Raw genomic sequence first — 21,706 nt, 5'->3', positions numbered from 1 at the left:
AGCAAATAAGCAGGATCAGGAATTCCAAAACATGCCATGTTTTCATTTCCATTTCACGTGATAATGAAGCTCGCCAAATTTGGGCACTTTAAATTGTGAGGTCCCCTATCACGCATTTCTTTATCAGCCTTCCACATAATTGTTAACCAAGACTCTGATAAGAATGTCTAAAATGCTTGCTGTTGCTCAGCAGCAACCACATGCCGTTAGCTTCTGACTCACCACTGGGGTTTCTTTCTCAAACCCCCTCTCCTGTCTTTGAAAATGCATCTCACTCGGGTAGTGGAGTCTGGTGATGACACCTGCAATGCACAGGAGCTAGGCCACCAGCCCCAGACACGCAGAGCGGTGCCCCCGACTGAATTCAATGTTGACATAACACTCCTATCAGTGAGCAGAAAATGAAGCGCTGCTATGCCCAAGGCCAAGTGTCCATCTCACAAGATGCTGATTTATAAAAGGCAGTTAAAACTCTGGAGGTGAAGAAAATGTTAGGACTCCGAGCGACAACACTGGCCTACCTGCCCCAGAGGGGTACGTTCTGGGGTTTTCGTTTTCCTTCTTGTCATCCTCTCTGCCCTCGATTTCTACTTATTCACAGTTACTCAGGTAAGGAAGGTGTCCCTCAAGGCAAAGAGAGCAGAAGCCAGAGGTCATGCCCAGAAGCCTGCACTACCCTGTCTTACACTCTTCTGTGTGAGTGTGTTTTTAACTGAAAAATTAGAAAGAAAACAGAGCCAATTATTATCTGCTTAATACACACTTAGGTATCCCTTCCCCATCTTTTTTTTAATCTATAAAAGACAGCACTTCAACATTTGAGTTAAAACCCCATGGCCTGAAAAGTACCCTGCTACTCCCACTCGATATTGTGCAGTTTCAGTGACAACAAACTGGCTCCCGAACATACCGGTGAAAACCACAAGTTCTCACTCTTGGTGACTTGAATTTAGTGAAATGAAAGTCATTTCTATTTTAGTATTTTTAAAGAGTTACACTTAATAGCCCAGTTAAAAGGTCAGTTCTTGAAATTAATGGGCAAGCACTCGTCTCACCAAAGGGCAGAGAGGATTTTTAGGGAGCCCAAAGGCCCTGGAACACACTGTCTAATCTGGGGTCACCAGGGAAGAACAGTCTTCAGCTGGGGTTATGCTATAACATTACCTACCAGGAGAATACACTTTCAGAGACCATTTTTCAATCAGTCCACCGGCGGGTATTTATTTAAACCCCCAGGCGTCTGGAGTCTGGCAGGACCCTGGGATGACTGCTGCCGGCAAGGCCCGGCTCCCTCAGCATGTTCTGTGTCCTCGCCACCTCCTAGCTGATTCCATGCAGACAGCGCTCACGCCCGGAGCCTCTGTCTCTGCTGATAGATCTTCAGGGACTCCACCCTCTTTTCTGGTCACACTGTTTAGGGTGCATATGTGGACCTGAAACCGCCTCTTAGCTGCAATATTTTCCTGGGATGTCTTTTTGGTAACACCCCTGAATTGTCTAGGCTAACATGCTTTTAGGTTTTAGTCATCTACCCAGGTTTCCACATAGCCTACTGATCATGGCAATATCTTGCTTAAGATCTGTCAATGACTCTACTCCTTTCTCCAAGGTAAACTCCAAACTCCTCAGCGGAGCTTGCTGAAAAGATGCTTCATTATCTGGCCCTTTCCTGACACTTCTTACCTGTTCTCCTTTGGCCACTCTGGGCTACTTGTGGTTTTCCAACAGGCTGTGTTCTCTCTTACCTCTGAGTCCAGCACACGTTGTCCACCAGTAACTAAAGCTGGTGCTTCCCCTATCCCTTGAACCCGTGACCTGCTTATTAAGTGACCTGCTATGTGGGCAAAGGGAAATTAGCATACACCTTGTGAGCAGAGGGTGATAAGTACTAGAGTGCTGGTTTACCCTCTCCTGCTGCCCTTGGGAACCTCAAGATCACAATACAAAAGAGCTCACACCAGCCTACTGGCAGATGAGACACCATGTGGAGCAGGGACAAGCTGCCCCAGCTAAAGCTCCCCTCTCCCTCCGGCCAACCAGCCTCACCATAGCCTGACATGGGAGAGAGGCCATAGGCCAATCAATCCTAGCCACACTAGAACAGCCCAGCTAACCCACAGAATCATAAGAAATAATACGTTTGTTATTTATGTTTTTTGTTGGAAGCCACTAAATGTTGGGGTTGCTTGTTACACAGTATATGTCAACTGAGACACTCACTGTCCTTCCTGGTTAAAAGCTCCTAGTCTCAGGATGAAGGGTTCCCTGACCCCAGAAAATGCCCCACTGTTTGCATCCAGGGCTTTCCAGGGGTTCCAATGAAAGCTCACTGGCCACAGTGTGAAGCAGTTGCCCATTTCTTCATCTTTCTCTCCACTGACTGAAAGGTCCTTTAGCTGTCATGGGAGCCTTCCTTATAGCACACCCTTAGTAAATATTTGCCAAAAGAAGATACAGGAATGATATATATATATAAAATCTTCCAGTTTTTTATATCCTTAATTTCAAGGAATTAGACTAGATCATTTTTACCAATTACCACCTAGACATGTTAACTACATCAAAATGTATTTTAATGGTTTTCTTTTTTTAGAGCTTCACTCATATCAATAGCCTTTGGGAATCTCCCTCTTCTTTTTATAGATGAGACTCTATCATATCTTCCAAACTCACTGTGCCTTTCAGTTTGACTAATATGAAAAAATTCACCTAAAATTCCAAGGCCCTCAGCATATGCACATGGATAATTCTGACAATGTTGTCACCTTCACCATCGTAATTACTCTACTATGTATGTCAGAGAAGCAGAAGGCTTTAACAATGCATAACTGACTTCACTGTCAATGCAATGACTTGACAGTTAATGACAATTCATATTACAGAAGAAACGTCTCTACAAAGAGATGAGCAAGGTGCGATTGACAGTTAATGACAATTGGTATTACAAGAAGAAACGTCTCTACAAAGAGATTAGCAAGTTGCAATTGTTCACCTGTTGATTTCAGCAACACAGCAGGATAAACTCTGTTTTTGTGAAATGTCTCATCCTAACACCATTATAGCTGCCACAGTTACTAGAGAGAAATCACTGGGCTGGCTAAAACTTAACACGCTTCTCATTGAATTCTCTCAACAATCCTTCAGGGTAGGTTTGTTGAGACGATCAGCCCCATTTCATAGGGGAGGTAAACAAAAGACTCAGAGAAGCTGGGCCGGTGCACCAAGGACATACAGTTAGTAAGTGGCAGGGGTGGGATTTGAACTCAAATATGATTCCAATAGCGTCCCATTTGGACTAATACACGGTGGGGCAAAAGTAGGTTTACAGTTGTGAGTATGCAAAACACAGAGTTTATTCTACTATTTATTAATTATTGTATTATTTTCCATATGAACAACTATAAACATACTTTTGCCTCACCCTGCATATTTAATCTGACATTGTTAAGTGAAAGTGATAACTATCTTCCTTCAGAAGATAAAGAAGTAAAGGCGCAAAGAAAGCAAGTGGCTTGCTGGTGGCTTCAGAGGGGCAGGAATGGGATGAGAACCCAGGTACCCATTCTTAGCCTGCAGCTCCTGATCCTGGACCAAGCCCAGGGTTTCTCCATCATCTCTTAAGTTATTAATATTTAGATTCACACTTACCTCTGTGACTGACAATAACAAATTCAAAAGGGAGAAAGAACAGGTACTTTTTATTCTAGGTGTGCTTCCAATTACTATATATCTAGATCAGTTGTGGAAAGAAAAGTATGAAGCATCAAGTTCATGAGGCCTGCTTGGGTTGTCACCTGCTTTATCAAATTTCTTTTAAAAAACAAACTATCAAATCTAGAGAAGAATTTTAATCTTCCAACTTCACTGAAATTCACATCAGTTGTTATTTATTATTCATAGCAATACAAGAGAACCATCTTCATTGACTGTGCACCAGGAGGAATGATGAATATTTACCATTACCTATTGATTTAACAGCTACATAATGATCTTTAAAAACAACTCTACTTCTCTACAATATCAAGATGCACCTAAAAGATACTTATTGTTTTAGGAACACACAGTGTCTTCTAATTAATCCATTTCAACAACTTAAAATAATGACCCATTGGGCACTGCACACACCTGTCAAACAAAACTAATTTTTAAAATTTTATTGTTAAGAAAACATCTTAAAAACGTAGATTTCTCTGAAAGTACAAAAAACTACCTTGTGTAAATACCACTTCTCTTAATGCCAGTCCCAGATCTTCAATACCTATCCTTATCCCATGGAGGAAGAGGGGACTGATATCTGTTGAGCATACAAAGTGTGCTAGAAATGTTCAGTTTCATCCTAACTGGATTGCCCATCATGAAAGCACAGTTATATGCGACTACCTCAGCTAAGTATGGTCATTCAGTGGAGCAAATAGTCGTAAGTCTCTGAGAGCACAAAAGTCTTTTTAGTAATGAAACTTAAGGTACTAACAACATTTTATGCTGTTTGTGGGTTTCAAATGTTCTGGGGACATTCCGGACATCAGGGCCCCTTACTCCCTATCTCCCAACAAGGTCTGCAGGTAGATCCTCCCCTAGTTCTTTCTCTATGGAAAGTGCCCTGACAGCACCATGTCAACACAGACAGAAACACTCCTAGAAGAAAACATCAGCCCAAGTCACTCCAAGCTAGGGCCTTCCACAGAAAAGTGGCTATGGAATAAAGTCCCCAAGACATGCAATGTCAAGTGACAGCCCAATTTTTGACTTAATCTAGGCAGGGCCCACTAGGTTAGGGACTTGAAGACATAATCTTTAGGACTTCTATGTTCTTTTGGATTGAAATCAGAGAAAAGGGGGAAGGTCATTAAGTGCCAATTCAGTTTGATATAAATGGAGGAGGAGAATAATTACAAAGAAGAGGACAAGGTGAGTAGTGTTCCTTTTCAATGATGGGTATGTGGGTAAATTACTGGAGCCCAGTAAGAAAGCTCTAGTTACACCAGACTGATTTTCAGCCAGACCTGTCAACAGGAAAAGGAGCCAAGATCGACTGTAGCGGCGTTTCCCTTCATCCTCCCCTTCTTGACCTCTGATCCCTCCCTAAGATTGACCCATATCTTCAACCCCGATTGCCAATTCTGATAAACAACCGGAACATCAACTCAATTCACAGGAAAAACTGATACCATCCTTTGTTCTGAGATCGCCTAACATCTTGGTGGGGCAGACCCCACATTCTGCCTGGACTATCCATTAATCAGTTTGTTATTCCCCATAGGATGCTATCTGTACCAGAAAGACCATGTGGTCCACGATCCTTAGTTAAGTGACACTCCCATGATACTGACTGACATCCTTTTTCTGGAGGCCTGCCCAGATGAAGGAAATGGAAAATCCTCTTTGAGCAAGGTGACTGCCAACCCTCTTCTGACCCTTGGGAGGCCCCCCTCTTCCACTGCCACTTCCTTGCTTGTCTTTAGGGATGTGTCAGCCAGCAGGTTGCTAGGACAACTGGCATCATTGCTGGGACACAGAAACAGATCACCAGCAGAGCTGGAAGCCTGGACTGCAAACTCCGATGACAGCAACAAGATACCGATTGGCAGCTGATCTGCTCTGCTGAAGGGGAGTGACAGACTAATATTACCCAGTGGATAGCTCTCACCTTGCCATACTATCCTTTAATCTACACTTGTGCTTGATGTGCTGGTGACAAAGAAGGGGCAAGAAACTTGCTTAAGATAAAGGTTGAATGACACTATTCTGAATTATGGAACTGGTAGACGTAGAAGAACCAGTTGACATTTGTGTAGGTAAGTTATTAGTCCCCTGAATGTCAGGGAAGGGAGGCTGTTCATAGCAGAAGCAAGAGAGCCAGAAACAGGTAGAGCAACTGAGGTTGCCAAAGAGAAGGCGAAAAAAAATCTGCTCATATAGGCAACAGCCGACCCCTTTCTGAACAATAGCTCCCTAATCTCATGCCCCCTTTTCTTGGAGAACAAAAGGCAAAGGAGCCTGGAAAACTAGGGCTTGCCATAGTAGAACAAGGGGAGAATCCCTGCCCAGTTCTCTTTGTTCTGCGGGGTAGGTTTTACAATGTTTATAATGGGCAGCAATTCGTAGGGGCCCCAGGTGTTAAGACTGTAAGTCTTGGATTTTAGCCTTGGAGAAATTACAGTTTTTCAGTTCTGTGAAAGCTACAAAGGTTTGAGAAGAAAAAAGAAGCAAAAGGAAATGAAGAGCACCCTACTGGAAATTTTAGAAAATGATTTTAGCGAGCGTGCTTTCATTTCCAGATGCACTAAGCACAAGAGTCCCGAAGACGGCTTACGCGCAGGGTGAAAGACATAGCCCAGCCCAGTACCCAGCCCAGGGATCCTGCCAGCACTGTAGGCTAGTCCTGTCCCAGTACCAGACACCTGAAGTTGGAAGGGAGAGGTCAAAAGACATTGCGTGATAAACGTATTGGGAAAGAAGAGGGATGAAGAGGTTAAGACTCCAAAGAGCCTGGTAACAATGTGCCAGAGTTTTGGAAAAGATTCTAAAGGAGATTACCATTTGTATTTTCATTCTGGGGACTCTACTTAAGGAAACTGTTTCAGAACAAAAGTAGAAATAGAAAAAATGTCATTGAAAAACTCACTTCCTCCAACATAGGTTACAAATAGCTAATTTTACTCTCTCTCCTAAAAAGCACTTTATATTTGTTACTCTATCCAGCAAAGCTCTCATTCAGAAGGGAAGGGCAGATAAAGTGCTTCCCAGATAAGGTCAAGTTAAAGGAGTTCATCATCACCAAGCTCTTATTACGTGAAATGTTAAAGGGACTTATTTATGAAAAAGAAGATAAAAAACATGACCAGTAAAATGACAACAAATTTACAACCATCAAAAACTGAACTTAAAACAACAAAAACAAAAACAAACTAGCCAAACAACTAGGACAGGAACAGAATCATAGATATGGAAATCATTTGGAGGGCTACCAGCAGGGTGGGGGAGGGAGGAGAATGGGGAAAAGGTACAGGGAATAACAAGCATAATTGATAGGCACAAAATAGGCAGGACGAGGTTAAGAATAGCACAGGAAATGGAGAAGCCAAAGAGCTTACATGTACGACCCACGGATGTGAACTAAGGGGGGGGTGCTGGAGGGAGGCGGGTGCAGGGCAGAGGGGGGATAAAGGGGAGAAAAAAAATGGGACAACTGTAATAGCGTAATCAATAAAATATACTTAAAAATTCTTTTAAAGAAAATTACTTTTTCTGAATCATGTAACATATTTACTCAAGTGTCTGCAAAAGGTTAACATAATCCTCAAGACATATACAAGATGGATTCATTCTCTCAATCTAAGATTCCACCTAGCGTGATTTATTACACAGCTATCATTTAAAACTGTGTGGTTAAGTGATTTTCTGATATTAAAAACCGATTATTTTATAAAAGAAAAAAATTGGAGGAATTAAAAGAATGAAATTATCTAATATCTTTTTACATTAGTCCCAAGGAACAACTTATTTGCTGGGAAGAACCAAGCGATTTTGTTTTGGCTTTATGACAAAACAACGTTATTCGGTTCGTATTTGTGCCTCACTATTCTGTAAGAAAGCAAGAGGGAGACAACAATCTTTTCAAGAATAATGAAAATAATTCAAATCCTATGGCATGACATACTTTGTGAGAAATGACATACAGCAATAATATTTTAACAAAGATGAGGGGGTGGACCAGCCTCTGAGGGGTCGAAGAGTGTGGGAATCATTTGATGTCTATCTGGAGGAATTTTCAGTGACTGAGTACCTTCCTTCTGAGGCAGCAGCGCCGTCCAGCCATCCTTGCCCTTCCTTCTTGCATGCATACTGGCTCCTGAACAGTGAGCACTTCAAAGATACTCTCCTTGAGAAAAGCATTTTTAGTTTTGTGTGAGGTTTCTGTTTGTCGTTCATGTTGAAAACACTATACTTAATGGGGTTGAGAGGCATCATTTCTTTAAGTGGCCCAAGTTCTTGTGTCATCTTTTCAAGAAAAATATAGAAAATAGCCCTAAAGGAGACTGGTCCCCAGGGGCTACAAATCCCCATTCTATGTCTTTGTCAGTGGTCATTTCTGATGGAAAGAAGTCTCTGACTCTGAGCTCCCACCTGCCCGGATGCAGAAGCAGTTAAAAAAAAGACTAGTTTTATCTTCTCTCTCTCCTTTGCCGTCTCAAAGTACACATATCTATCGGGTTGAAATCCTACCTCTGCTTCCAGGCCTGATGGAGCTGCTCAGCAGTCCTTGAAGCCTTCCCTGAAAATGTCCCTGAGGAATTATATCCACCATCCTGCACGGAGCACCTGACTCACAACCTCCCACAGTGGCCTGTTAGAGCGGCATCTCAGAGGATGGTAAATATAGATTACCTATTACTGTATCCTTAACACACTTCCTTAACACTTACACTCTTTTAATAATATTATTATTTTTGGTAAATTCTATACTTAAGTAGAACACAAAACCTACCTCAGCACTATTTGGTTAGAAAGCAGTCTGAGCAGGCTGTTGATGTTATTTTTCCCCCACCAAACACGAGTACTGCAGAAAATGCATGAGCATTTTTCCTTCCAATATTTCCTTCCACAACTCCCGGGTATTCACCGTGTTTCCCTTCACCTCCCTGAGATGCTGCGAAGGGGAGGCTGAGCCTTTAGGGGTGAGGACCCCAAGGGGAAAGGGTGTGTCTGGGATGTGCTAGCCTTTGCCAACAGACTCAGGAAGTCGCTCTGACATCAACTCTCAGAAGTAGCAGCTCATGCAAAGGCTCCAGCAAAGGGGCAAGGGGCAGGAATTAGTGGGACTATCAACAGGAAGCAATTAGAGGAAGTCTGGGGAACAGAAAGAAATGGGTGAAACAGAAAACCCTAAAGAACTTCAGGCTACAGAAGAATGGCCCGGAGCACTCGCATACGTTGTGCTCAGTTGGAGCTTTTACAACATGCAGGCCAATTTACAAGCCCATTAGAAGCAAGGGCTAAAAGAAAATGAGACTACTCTTCTTCATTTATTTAACAGTAAGATGTCCCCTTCTCTCCTGATGCTCTTCTCTATCTCAGTTTTGTTGTTTTTTTTTTTTAAATAATCATGCTAGAGAATTTGGTATTACAGGTGGCAAATCTAAAAGGTACAAATTGACAGACATGACGGAAATTCCCAAATCACTCTTATTAGGGGGTATATGTGTAATTCTCTTACTCTGGAGACTAGAAATTCAGCTTCCATTTTTCAAAGCTTATAAAGACAGCATAATACTGTGCAAAAAAATGTGTTTATTTTAGTCTTTCCATTTCTTCCTAGGAATATGTGACTCCGGTGCTCAGAACAGTTATTCTGAAAAGGGGATCGATATATACACAAAATTCAAGAAACCTTTGTTATTGTGAGCCACACAAGCAATGCAGAATGATGCCTCCCTAACTTTTGTGAACCTCCCCTTCCCTACCACACAGATGTGAGATGAATTTAACCAGTACAGGGAGACCATTTCATTGCCAGTTGCATGTCACCCAAAAGTAATAAACAAAATGAAACTGATGCGATCAGTAAATGGTGAATTTCTAGGTAGATTCAGCACTCAAGCCTGCTTCCCACTTGGGAATATGTGTAAACATAAATGGTCATAAAATGATGTGATTATAAGAGGCAAAACCACCAAAACCACCATCTTCCCCAGAACACCAGGGCAGGCTGCTCACAACGAAGGTACAAAGCAAACCACTCAAAAGGAAAAGCAGAGAGAACACACACAGTGCAGATTTAAAAAAAAAAAAAAAAGTATCAGTAAATCCCCAAACTCTATTGATAGTTCTACAAAGTCTTTTTTAAAACAAATTGTTTCCTTTTACACATTTACTTACATACATCATAGACTTTCAGCATGTATTTCTAAGGATTAAAGAAAATAGCCTAGTCTCTCCATGCCATCCCCTATCCAATTCTCGTCAGAACTTCCTGGTTTGGTTTGGTTTTTTCACTAACAGCTTAAGGCCCACATACGAGAAGCCCAGGTGTATATTTGCTCTGTCCTTAGTCACTCAAATATTTACTGAGTGCTCACTCAGCATTTTAGGTCATGTAGATTCCCCAGAAAAAAAAATAATAATCCTTGCTTTCATGAAACTTACAGTCTAGTTAAGGAGATGGATCATTAAAAAATAAAAGTGCTTAAAAAAATAAAGTAAGCTAGAAAACAGACAGGGATAGGGTGGATGCTACTTTACACAGGTCAAGGGAGGCTACTTTGAAAAGGTACCTTGAGAAGTCCTATTTCAGGAAGCAGAGAAACTTAGGAAAGAAATATGGATCACCACCTCCTTGCTTATATACTAAGCAGTATTTGAGTACGAAGGTGGACACTTTTTAAAGAGTTAATTTCAAAAGTGGCTCATATTTCATTTTCAAAAAGACCAATGGCTGTGGGTCTTAAAATATAAATGACTAAAACTGTATTCTTAACACTAAAATGAATACCTTTGAACTGTCGCATGGTGCCTGAGAGGGTCCTGGGGAAAGAATATCTTGATTGCAACAGAAATAATAATTCTTTTTTTAGCCATAATATTGTGCTCAGCATTTTAAAAACAGGTGTAAATAAAAGTTGTGCCAAATCATTGACTTTTGGAAGCCAAATAGGAAGACATGAAGGTCCACTCTGCCTCATCCAAGACTGATACTTTATGCAACATTAGCCATTGGGAGTCAGAAGAACCACCAAAGCTCTTCTAGCTCAACTTTCTCATGTGACTCAACATAAAATGGGCCCTCAGGGCTTTGGGAGGCCCCAGGTTAACTAGTTAACTGCGGCATCCTGTGTGAAAACCCTGTCTCATTTCTTGTATAAGGTACCACATCTTCAAGCCGGTCTGAGACACTTTGAGGAGCAAAGTCCATCTGTTAGAGAAAGATGGTGGCACATCTGAGAGGGTGTTCGGAGGGACAAGAAGAGGTTTACTGCAGAGGTAATGAGTTTGGGGTACAGTCTGCAGGAGTGCTGAGGAATGACACCATGAATTCAATGGCTGTGCTGATTATTACTCAAATGTTCACATGCCCACCATCATACCCCATCTACGTGCACGGACGCATTCTCTGCAAATCTCCTGCCTTCCCTGCTATAGTGGCAAAGGACTCGGGGCACCCAAGTAAGGGGGAAGTATAAACTCAGCATTGTAAAAAAGCATCAAGAATTTTAAAAGTTACTTATTTTAAAATTTACTAAGACAACTGGGACATCCCCCATCCCCACCACAGTCCAAGCAAATGCAATTTGGAAGATAAAGTTCTTAGTTATAAAGGAGTTCATTAGAATTTAGAATTTTCTTCCTCTCTCTTAAACTGCCATGTTTATAGAAGGATTTTAAAATGACTTTAAGTTGGCCATGGGGCATCTTAAAGTTTACATTCAGAACTTCTTTGAAAACCCCACTTATGTTTAGGGCTTGACATGGTGCCATGAGAGCAGCGCAAATCAATGGTTAAAAAAAATAAAAACCCACAAGGTTCACAACAAATGCTATCCTGATGATAGCACAATACTGTACTGTTCATTTAAATGTAATATGAAATCTAAACCACTTTTCCACAAGACACTTGTTTCCCAGGATAAAAATGCCTTAAAGAACATCACCAGAAGGACATTCTAACAACCACCTGATTAAGAAAATAATTTCTAGTAAAACACACTACTACTGTAGCATCCAAATCCAACAGGGCCTGAAATTATTCCTTAATAGTGGCAGAAACTTTCATAATAAGAGATACTTTTTATTAAGTATTAACATGCCTTACACAATGCTCTGCCCTTTATGGGGACCCCAAACCAAGGTGTCAACTGATCAATAAAAAAGTAGCATGAACCAATCCACAGACTCACAGAATAACACTTCATGGGGGTTAATGACTTGCCCAAGGCTGCGAATTTGCTTGTCCTTGACAAGGGGACCAGGAATAGAATTCAGGTCAATTGATTCCCGGAGCTGTGTACTTTCTCCTAGAACCAATGTGCTCATATGTATAAAATAGAAATGCATTAAAACACCAGCACCTCTCATAGTCCACTCACTATGATGTTCTGGGATATTTTGAATTTAATAAACGTATTTTAATATGACTATTTAACCCATTTATATGGAAAGATACGCATACTTTAATAAAAACATTTAGAAAACCATGAAATTTTAAAAATTCAGTGGAAATTTTTCTTTTCAATGTTAATTCTTTTTCTTCCTGATATATGTCTTCATTATTACTGCACCTTGCTTTTCAAAATCTCTTATGAAACTGGGGAAAAATAGGTAATAAACAGCTGGAAAATGTTCCTGACTGAGTTATTAAGAAGCTGTAAACTTAATGTATAAAGTCATTTATATATACATATACACATATATGCATTTATGTATATATAATATACATACACAAATATATATTAAGTGTGTGTATGTATACATTAAGTATATCTACACATTGTGTGTGTGTGTGTGTGTGTGTATAGATATACCTAGTAGAAGTTGGCTCTTCAGCTCTAGAATTTGAAGGTAATATGTTCCTAGGCCACGCTGGGTTTCCTATAGCTGTATTCTTTCCTGGTCAAACTCTTCTAAACCTGTTTCGGTGACATGGTTTGGAAATGAGGTAAAATCTCCAGAAAGCAGAGCTGTTCAAACCCCTGTCGTGGCAGATAAGCCCTTTGAAGCCCATTGTGTACTGTCTCTTCAACCACTTGGTCCTAAAAGGCCTCCTGAAAAGTGACCAGCAGCTGACCTGCAGGGACTACTTGACCAATCTCAAAACCTCAACCAAGCAGCCTCATAAAAACCAGTAAATCAGCCAATTTTGAATATGAGAAGCACCCGAAACAACTGATTATACTTGTTATATACCTCAAGTTTTTGAAAGCCAGAAAAATCCATTCCAATTAAAAACTTTACATAAATAAAAAGAACTGCTGGTGGTAATCCTGGTTGCTAATTCTCAGCCTGGAGACTGTGACACGCCCCCGCTCCGCCCGCAACACACACACCAACCTAAAAGAATTGTGAGAATGCTGTAAACTCGATCCTATTCGACTGTACCAGAAGGAAGGGCATTCCTACAATGAAAGAATCCCTGTATTCCACTCTTTTATTCCAGAAAGAGAAAATGAGAAGTGGCCCACAGAAGCTGAGAGGAAGGCAAGTTCGCAAGAAATAAAAACAGAACCTGTCCCCTAAAAAAAGAAATTAATTGAATGATCCCCTAGCACTAACACGAACACCCCTTCACCACCCCGGCTCAGTGGCATCCAGTGATTCACAGCTCCTTGCAAGGCGAGCCACCACAGGTGCTGCTCTTGCTAACTTACAACATTCACTGTGCGCTGATCACGGGAAGCCCCAGCCTTCCGTCACCGCGGGCACTTCACACGAGAAGCTCCTGGGCTCAGGCGTGTTCTTTCCTCCTTTGAGAGAGAAGTGAAAAAAACCTAGAATGGGAGTAGAACAGAAGAGAAAGAAAAAGGTAAATGCATCATCGAATCCCTCATTATTTCAACAAATGGAGTTCACAATGAATTAGACTATGTGACCGTTCACCAAAGACTATTTTCTAGTACCTTTTTGTAAAAAAGAAATTTAATAGTTTTGCTCCTGCCCCGGGAGACACAGCAGCGTGGCCCACCAGCCTCTCTCTGGTTCCTCCCTGCCCTCCCCCGCTGCACTAAAGTTGAAGCCAATTCTGGGAGACTTCAGGTGCAGCCTGGCTGAGATGCAACGTGCAACATAGCCTCAAAGGAAACCACTTGGTTTTACTCTCTTCAAAAAGGAGGGAGCTGGGACCTTTTCCATTGTCATACCTCCCTGAGTTGTTGGGAGGATCAATAAGATCACTCTTGCAAAGCACTCACAGCTCCTGAGAAGAGCGGCACTATGTAAACTGAAAATATTATTAGTGGTCACATGCCTGCTACTGAGCTCTGAGCCAGAATATAAAAGCCAGCCTTGGCTAGCCACCAACAGTCAACCATCCCTGGGACACCCTAATGTCTATGCATTTGCAAGGGCCGCCATGCTAAGATTCCTCCTTCCTGAGAGGGGTTGAGAGAAGCAGAGGCCGGCCAACAAGGCTACTGAAATCTCAGGAAGAAAGACATTGAGGGCCTGGAGCAGGAAGGGAAGAGGGAGGAAGACCGGAAGGTGGTGAGAGTAGCATATGCAGGCGAATCATGACGCGGTCCAGGCCGCACAGCTCCCTCCAACCGCGTGTTGGATGCACTGGAGGTTTACGGGGCTGTGAAATTTTCTGCCTGGCTGGCTGCCATCACCACCCACCAAGGATAACACTTACACACACAAGTGGCACGCCGAGGACCTGCTGGAGAAGGACTGGATGATTTTTGTCTGTTGCTTTTTAAAGAAAAGACCTATTCATATTCTGATCGTTAATATTTTCCACACCTGAATTTTTAATTTTTCTGCTCCTTGAAGACAGAGCCAGAAACAGCTTTTTCTGTGCCAATATTATTTCGACTGGCTGGGAATACTTGAGGAGTATACTAGAGGTATAGGAACATATGTGAGCGGCTTTGGGGGAGAGAGAAAACAGAATTTAAGTGCTACACTGGATCCTGTTTGCTTCCCAAATAAATCATCCCCAAGGGCCTCTCAAGTCATACACACAAGCTGAGCAAAGGAGGGAGTCAGAGCATTAACATTGTGAGAGAAAAAAGTGGTCCCTTATCTCAAAAAAAGGCAACAATGATTAATGTCAAACCTTAGATTTGGAATTGGTAAAATACTGACAAATCCACCTCAAAATAAAGAATTAAAAATAAGAGAGAAAAAATGAGGACAGAAGAGAGAAAGGAGGTGTCTGGCACTGATATAATTAAGAATGGCTTTTATACTGAATAGAGTTTACAAAGTGCTTTCTTATTAATTCATTCAATCACTTGCCAATTTTTTTCCTTGTTGCTTAGTATATCCACCCAGTTCTATATTTATAGTGGTGAACAAAAAACAATAACTACGCCTTTACGGAGCTCACCACCTCAATAGGGACAGACATTAAAGAATCACAGGATACCCTTTTTAGTGTATGTATAAAATTTGAACATTAGCACTGTGATTTGCAATCATAATGGGTACCCCAGTTAGGAGGAGGGGCTGAGAATGTTTCTCTTACAAAAGTTAACATTTAAACAGAGGAGTGAAAGATGAGTAGAAGTTAGCCAGGCATCGAGTTTCCAGACGGAGGAAGCAGCCTCTGCCTTGCACAATGTGACCTGGAGATGTACAACTAACTACTTCATCTTTGCCTTCCCCCTGGCCACTGCAATGGGGTCTCCTGGATCAAAATCAAGAAATGAGCACCAGACTTAATGTTATCAACTAGAGTTGCTGTGATGATCACTTCGCAATCTATAGATGTTACCAAATCACTGTTGTGCACCAGAATCTAATATGTTATACAGCAATTATATTTCAATTTGGAAAAAAGAAAAGAAGTAAACAACAGAACTGTTCTTAATCTCTTGAAATAAAAGCTGAGTCTCCTTCCTGACTGCCAGGGCCATCGGAGCAACAAAACCTTAGTGATTGCTGCAGGAGGCACCCCACCCAGCGCAGGTATTAAACTCAATGAATGGCAAAGGCCAACTCTGACTTCCTAATGCATCTCAGGTCACCGCATCAGCACAAGAAAGAGGAGCTCTCCGTTAACACCTGCAGACTACAGCTGGAGTTAAGAAAACCCTCCCCAAAAGAGCTAAAAACAGACCACATTACATGTAAATGTCAGAAAAAAATCTTTTTTAGTACTTTGCATTAGGTTTCAAATCTGCTGGCTTCCTCTGGACTACCGGATCTTTTTTTATTTCTCTCACGGACTGAAATGACATTTATGTCCATCTACCTAATACTGTAATATTGTATGTCAACTGCAATTGAAAAATTAAAAATTATTTTTAAAAGTGTGTCTTGGAAAATTTCTGTCTTGGTTCTTTGATTTGGTTACCTGTTTACTTATTCACATGGGTAGTATGATGCAAAGAAATAAAACGTAGTAGAAATGCTGTGTTCATCTGAAGTGTTTTCTTGTTTCCCAAATTCCAGATCTGGTACAATTTAATTCTTCCACTAAGGAAAATCAGTAATTTGCTTTCCTCATCCTATGAAAGAGGCTTCCTCAGACAGAGGCTTCCTCAGACAGACTCATTCATGTGTTCTTCCCGTGAACGGAGTAAGTTGGAAAATCTGTTTGAAACGAATAAGCCAAACTTTCATCTGAGTCTCTTTCCATTTAAGACACCCAGGATAAAATGTAATTTCTCCTACAAGTTTCTCATAAAACCAGAAATATTAATAATACTCCAAGTTCAGTCTTAAAATACAAACCCTCACTTTGACTTGGTAGTTCTGACAAACTAGAAAACTCAGAAAGAAAAGAGAGGGCAAGAAAAGAGACTTCCTGAAGCCACGTTATCCAATACCCCGCCACCAGATCTGGGAAATACAACCTCGCTGACAGTTTCATCCTCCGTCCAGAGAAGAAAATGACACAGAGCCAATTTCCCCTTCCCCTGACTGCCCGCAGCACTTACAGCCTCTCTCACGTATTTTTAACTCAAGGTCCTTTTCAATTCAGCACTCTGTTATATTGTCTTTTTATATTCCGTGGATTTATTTAAGTCTTGAAGGCTTGAAAAGCTTTTAAGCTCCTTGATGAAAGAAACCTTGCCCTGCCCTTCTGCAGCCTCCTAAGAGTGCCTACCAGGAGAGCCTGAATTTAAATTAAATGATCCATGTCCAAAACCTGTTCTATGACTTAACCTGTATTCCAACAGAATTATTACTCTCTAACTATAATTTAAACCCTTCCCATTGTCCTCAGTCCTCCAGGGACTTGGAGCTCCTATGATGCCTACCATCCAAATGCAAGTCCTCCATGAACTGGAGAACAATTCCGCTATCACTTAGCTTTCCCTCTTCTGTTCTTCAAGTCATGAGAGGCTTTTGAACAGCTGCCCTCCCCTTTCAAGATTTACAACCCTCTACCCCCTCCCAGGTCACCAGGAACCTAGGTCCTTGATCCTCACAGCTTTTCAAAAGCCACTCTTAAGGAAACCCTCGAGGTACGGATGTGATGCTTCTCAAACCTGAACCACCATCAGAAAAAACTGGAGGTCTTGTTCAACCCCAGTGCTGGGTCCCATCCCCAGAATTTCTGCTTCAGTAGGTGTGGGGTAGGACCAGAGCACTTGTGTTTCTATCCAGTTCCCAGGTGATGCTGATGCTGCTGGTCCAGGGACAGTACTTTGAGAACAACTGCTCTGAGGCTAAGTCTTTCTGTCAAACAGGTAGCCAGACAGAGGCTAAGGATCTTCTGAGTATACTTAGTCACTCACAAGAGTAGGCTACATTGGAAGGACTGATACCTGTCTATTCCAAAAAGGAGACAGATCACCAAAACAAAACAAAACAAAACAAAACACCAGTAAAGCTCACACACATTATAATCCAGGAAAACTTTTGGTGGTTCTCACCTTGGGTCTTAGTCTGTTTTCTGCCTACTGGCTTCAGGTCCTATTATGATCAATTTGGACTTCTGTTGCTCCTTCCGTCTTTTTCCTTTACTAGAAACTTCTTACAAATCTATCAGTCGCTGCCATTCCCGAGAGGCCTTCCCCACACCTCAGTACATCCCCAAAAGGCTGTCACCTTTCTCCCGTTCACCAACAAACATGCCAACCTGTAGTATAAATTCAGTGCCAGTATTTTACCAGGTACATCCTAAACTCTTGGAGTTTGACTTGTACCATCTTTTTTTTAAAAGGTAAACTTCCTTTTCTTTCTTTCAGAATGACTCCCTGCCTTCTAAATGCAGTGGCCTTTTCCTAACTGACTTCTTTTATAGTATTTTATATAGTAGCAGTTCCTTCGATTCTCTTTTCTTTTTGTTTAGTATACTAGCATTTTGCCTAGACAGCATCTTTTGGAAACCTCTCCCCCCACCCGCTTCGTTATTCGGGCTGAGCGGACTTCATGCCTTGGCTCCGAAGATGGGCATGTGACCTAAGTCTGGAGAATCAGAATACACACCCCTCATGCCAAGACGACTGGTTTTAGGGATAGGCATGTAACCGGAGCCACGCCAGCCAAAGCCTCTCTCAGCCCGGCTGAAACTAGGACGAATAAAGCACCCTCTCCGAGGGAGACCACGAAGCATGGCCTGCAAAGAGCTGTTTGTGAAGGAAGCCCACTTGAGAATGAAGCTCTTCAGATAGGGAGCAAAGCTGGAAGACAGAGAGTCCTGACAACATGAGGTCCCTTGGATGCAGCCACTCCAAAAGTTAAGATTTATCCCTGGACTGTTTACTTGTGTTGTAACAAATAAAATTCTAAAGTGGCCCTTTCTTCTAGTACACACACCTTCTCCTAGTTACTCAATCAAACACCAATCTGGCTGTTGCTGCTGTGAAGGAATTTTGCAGATAAAATTACGCTCCCTTGTCAACTGACCTTAAAATAGGAAGATTATCTGTGGTGGGCCTGGCCTAACCAGTGAGCCCTTCGGGGGGACGGGCTCTTATGGGAATCAGATTCAGAGCCTGAGAGAACATACAGGAGAGGGGGACAACACTATGTGGCAAGGGACTGGAGACAGCAGCAGCTGAGAGTGGTGTCTAGCCCACTGCCAGCCACAGAACAGGGGCCTCGGTCCTCCAACCACACGGAAATAAATTCCTCCAATAAGTATGTGAGCTCAAAAGGCAACCGGGAGTCCCAGATCAGAGTGCAGTCCAGCTGACACTTTGATCTCAGCCTTATGAGACCCTGAGCAGAGAATCCAGCTAAGCCGTGGCTGGACTTCTCATCTGTGGAAATTGTTAGATGCCATGGGTCTGGTGTCAAGCCACAATGTTTATGGTAATTTGTTATGCAGCAATAGAAAACGAATGTATGCATGACACAACCAATTCCATATTTTTCCTCAAACCACTCTGAGTTTTGTCTGTTGCACCAAAATACCCTAACACTCCTGGATTCCCTGAGATGGTGCTATTGTGATGTCCTTATACCACGGTGCTGCCAGCTTCTCAGCTTTTGTCCCTTCCTGGTATTCCTTCAGACCCTAGGTATACATTCTCCAAGGTCACATGCTCAGCTCTCTCTCTCTCTCTTCTCTTTCTATGACAATTTTCCTTTTATTGCATATAACTTTTAAATCTGTATCCTGGGTCCTGGCATCTCTCCTTAGCAAGCACCGGATATATGCAGTATAAATGAATTATGCCTGTTTCAAAATTTCCTGTCTTTTTTCTCTAAAATCAGCCCTCCCCTTCTATTTGCAGCTCATGCTAATGACACCCCCGTCTCCTCCGGCTCCCACGGTGCATCAGTTGTGAAGCCCTCTCCAGCCTGCACTGTACGGCCACACCACCATGCTGGGTCGGCCTCTCTTCCTCTCACAGCAGCCTGCTAATTGGTCTTCTTGCCTTCACTATTCTTCCTCCATACCATCTGAGTCATCTGTCCTGGATCAGAATTCCTAAAGGTTATGTAATACAACTTCTTTATGTCATGCTGTGGTACTGGTTCCTACAGCTTGCTGAAAATCATCTAAACTCTGACGTTTAAGATCTTCACAATCTGGTCCCAACATACTTTTCCCACTGCATTTCCTACTTCTCCCCTTATGCATGTTGTACCAGCCAAACTGAACGTCTCTCTTCATCTCTGGAAGCTCACATTTCTATCCCACATGTTAAAAGTCAGGCCACACCTACCAAGACCTGCTCGAATCCTTTTTCCATCCTCTTTCCTTCACTCTCCTATGCTACCAACTTTCTCAATCAGAAATACTCTCTTTTTTTTTTTTTTTTTTGATGTGAGTTCCTATAGTCTTTATTCCTTTTTCTTAGGACACTAATCATTTTATTCCTTATCCTAAAATAGGCACCATTTCCCCAGGCAGACTGTAGTAAACTCTGCGAAGAGAGGGTTTGTGTCTGTCTGCTTTCTGTAAGCCTCAGAGTGCCTTTGCTAATGGTAACCCCTTGATAAATACTGTTTGATTAACTGACTGAGAATGTGGTATTTTACTTTCACTCTGACATATCCTCAAGTCTTCTTACTCTGTGGTTATCAAATAGGAGAGTCCCTTTTTAGTGACTTGGAAAAAAATCATTACATAAGCCAATATGGAAACTGCTCAGTCAATCAATGAAATGTCTGCAAGAGCCTCTTTTTCCAACCCAGAACTAGAGCTGACTCTGTATTTTATTCCCGAGGAGAAACATCCAGGCTGCTGGCAAGTGCCGAGTTCAGAAATGCTTCCAGGGGCTCCGGGCAAGCCCCTCAGCCCAGCAGGGCGCAGAGCCTGTCCCGGCCCCCACCCCCGCCCCCTGAAGGAGCAAGTATGTCAGTCATGGGAACCCAAATTCCCCTTCCCTAGTGAAGGCAATGGCAGTGAAGAACTTTCCTGAGAATAGAGGTATCTAGTCAGAGTTCAAGAAGAATGGGAGGGAGGGTAACGTGAGATGGTAACTTATGCAGCAATAGAAAACGAATGCGTGCATGACACAACCAATTCCATATTTTTCCTCAAACCACTCTGAGTTTTGTCTGTTGCACCAAAATACCCTAGCACTCCTGGATTCCCTGAGATGGTGCTATTGTGATGTCCTTATACCACGGTGCTGCCAGCTTCTCAGCTTTTGTCCCTTCCTGGTATTCCTTCAGACCCTAGGTATACATTCTCCAAGGTTAGGCAACAACTTTTGCCTAATGTTTAGACCAGTTAGACTCCATAATTATACTGAATCAATCTTGTTGGTCTTTTTGTCTGTTTATTAAAAGGATTTTTTAAATTTATTGATTGATTCTTAGAGAATCAATCCATATGTTAGAATATTTCTAACATATTCTGAAAAATATGATTTATTCATCCAATCAGGCAATCCGTCTTTGATCAACAGTTGATGATTTGTGAGGCTTATCTATTGTAAAATCTTTTTCCAAAGCAGATATGGCAATCCTTGGTATCAAGAATGCCTTTGGGACATTTTCTTCTGATATTAATTGGTTTGTGCTTAGGTTAAAAAAGAACACACACACTAAATTTAGTGTTTCCCTAAAGACCGCATAATCAGAAAGGTAAATATGTTGAAAAAATGCTATGATCAAACTTTTTAAAAATTATAATTCATGTCGTTCCATGCCACTATGTCCTATTATTACCTTTATCACATAAAGGTAGGGATAAAGCCACATGTAGACTGGGCAGGTGTCTATACTTGTATGCAGGTTCTCTCTCCTTACTGGTATGAAGCAAAGTTTGCTAAGAAATGTAATTATGCATCCAGAGAAAAGCATGTTTGCATATCAACAGTAAGATAAAAATATGCATGAGAAATACCTAATTCATACTGAACAGCCATAGAACGACATCTTTAGTAATTTACGATATTAAAGACCAAGGTGGCGTGTGTTCCTTACTGACAATTTTTTCCTGGCCTTATTTATTTAATACTCTGCTCCCAAGTGGGTTGCTGCAGCTCAACAGAAGGCACTGTGGCCCGGGAGACAGAGGAATGTGGATCAAGACCCTGGAGACCACACATCTGCAGGGTCACAAGGCCTTTCACTCAGCCAGGAGCCATCAGGCCCCTGCTCCCCGGAGGGGAGTTTTAGTCATGCCTGCTCCAGAAGC

General features: G+C 41.9%; 1 protein-coding gene across 5 annotated transcripts in view; it reads right to left on the bottom strand.

The window, feature by feature from the left end:
• Positions 1-21,706, bottom strand: part of ATXN1 (ataxin 1) — a 386,576-nt gene that overhangs the window by 140,187 nt on the left and 224,683 nt on the right. For all 5 annotated transcript variants that reach the window (XM_054591866.1, XM_054591863.1, XM_054591864.1 and 2 more), the window contains one exon: positions 13,362-13,481. The gene's annotated coding sequence lies outside the window, so the exon portion shown is untranslated. The remainder of the gene's footprint in view (positions 1-13,361; positions 13,482-21,706) is intronic.

Source organism: Pteronotus mesoamericanus, unplaced genomic scaffold (genome assembly GCF_021234165.1).
Source record: "Pteronotus mesoamericanus isolate MK-2021 breed Mesoamerican mustached bat unplaced genomic scaffold, CSHL_Meso_final scaffold_31, whole genome shotgun sequence".
Classification (NCBI taxonomy): domain Eukaryota; kingdom Metazoa; phylum Chordata; class Mammalia; order Chiroptera; family Mormoopidae; genus Pteronotus; species Pteronotus mesoamericanus.
Note: the sequence above shows the minus strand (reverse complement) of the source record. Positions and strands in the feature narration are given on the sequence as shown.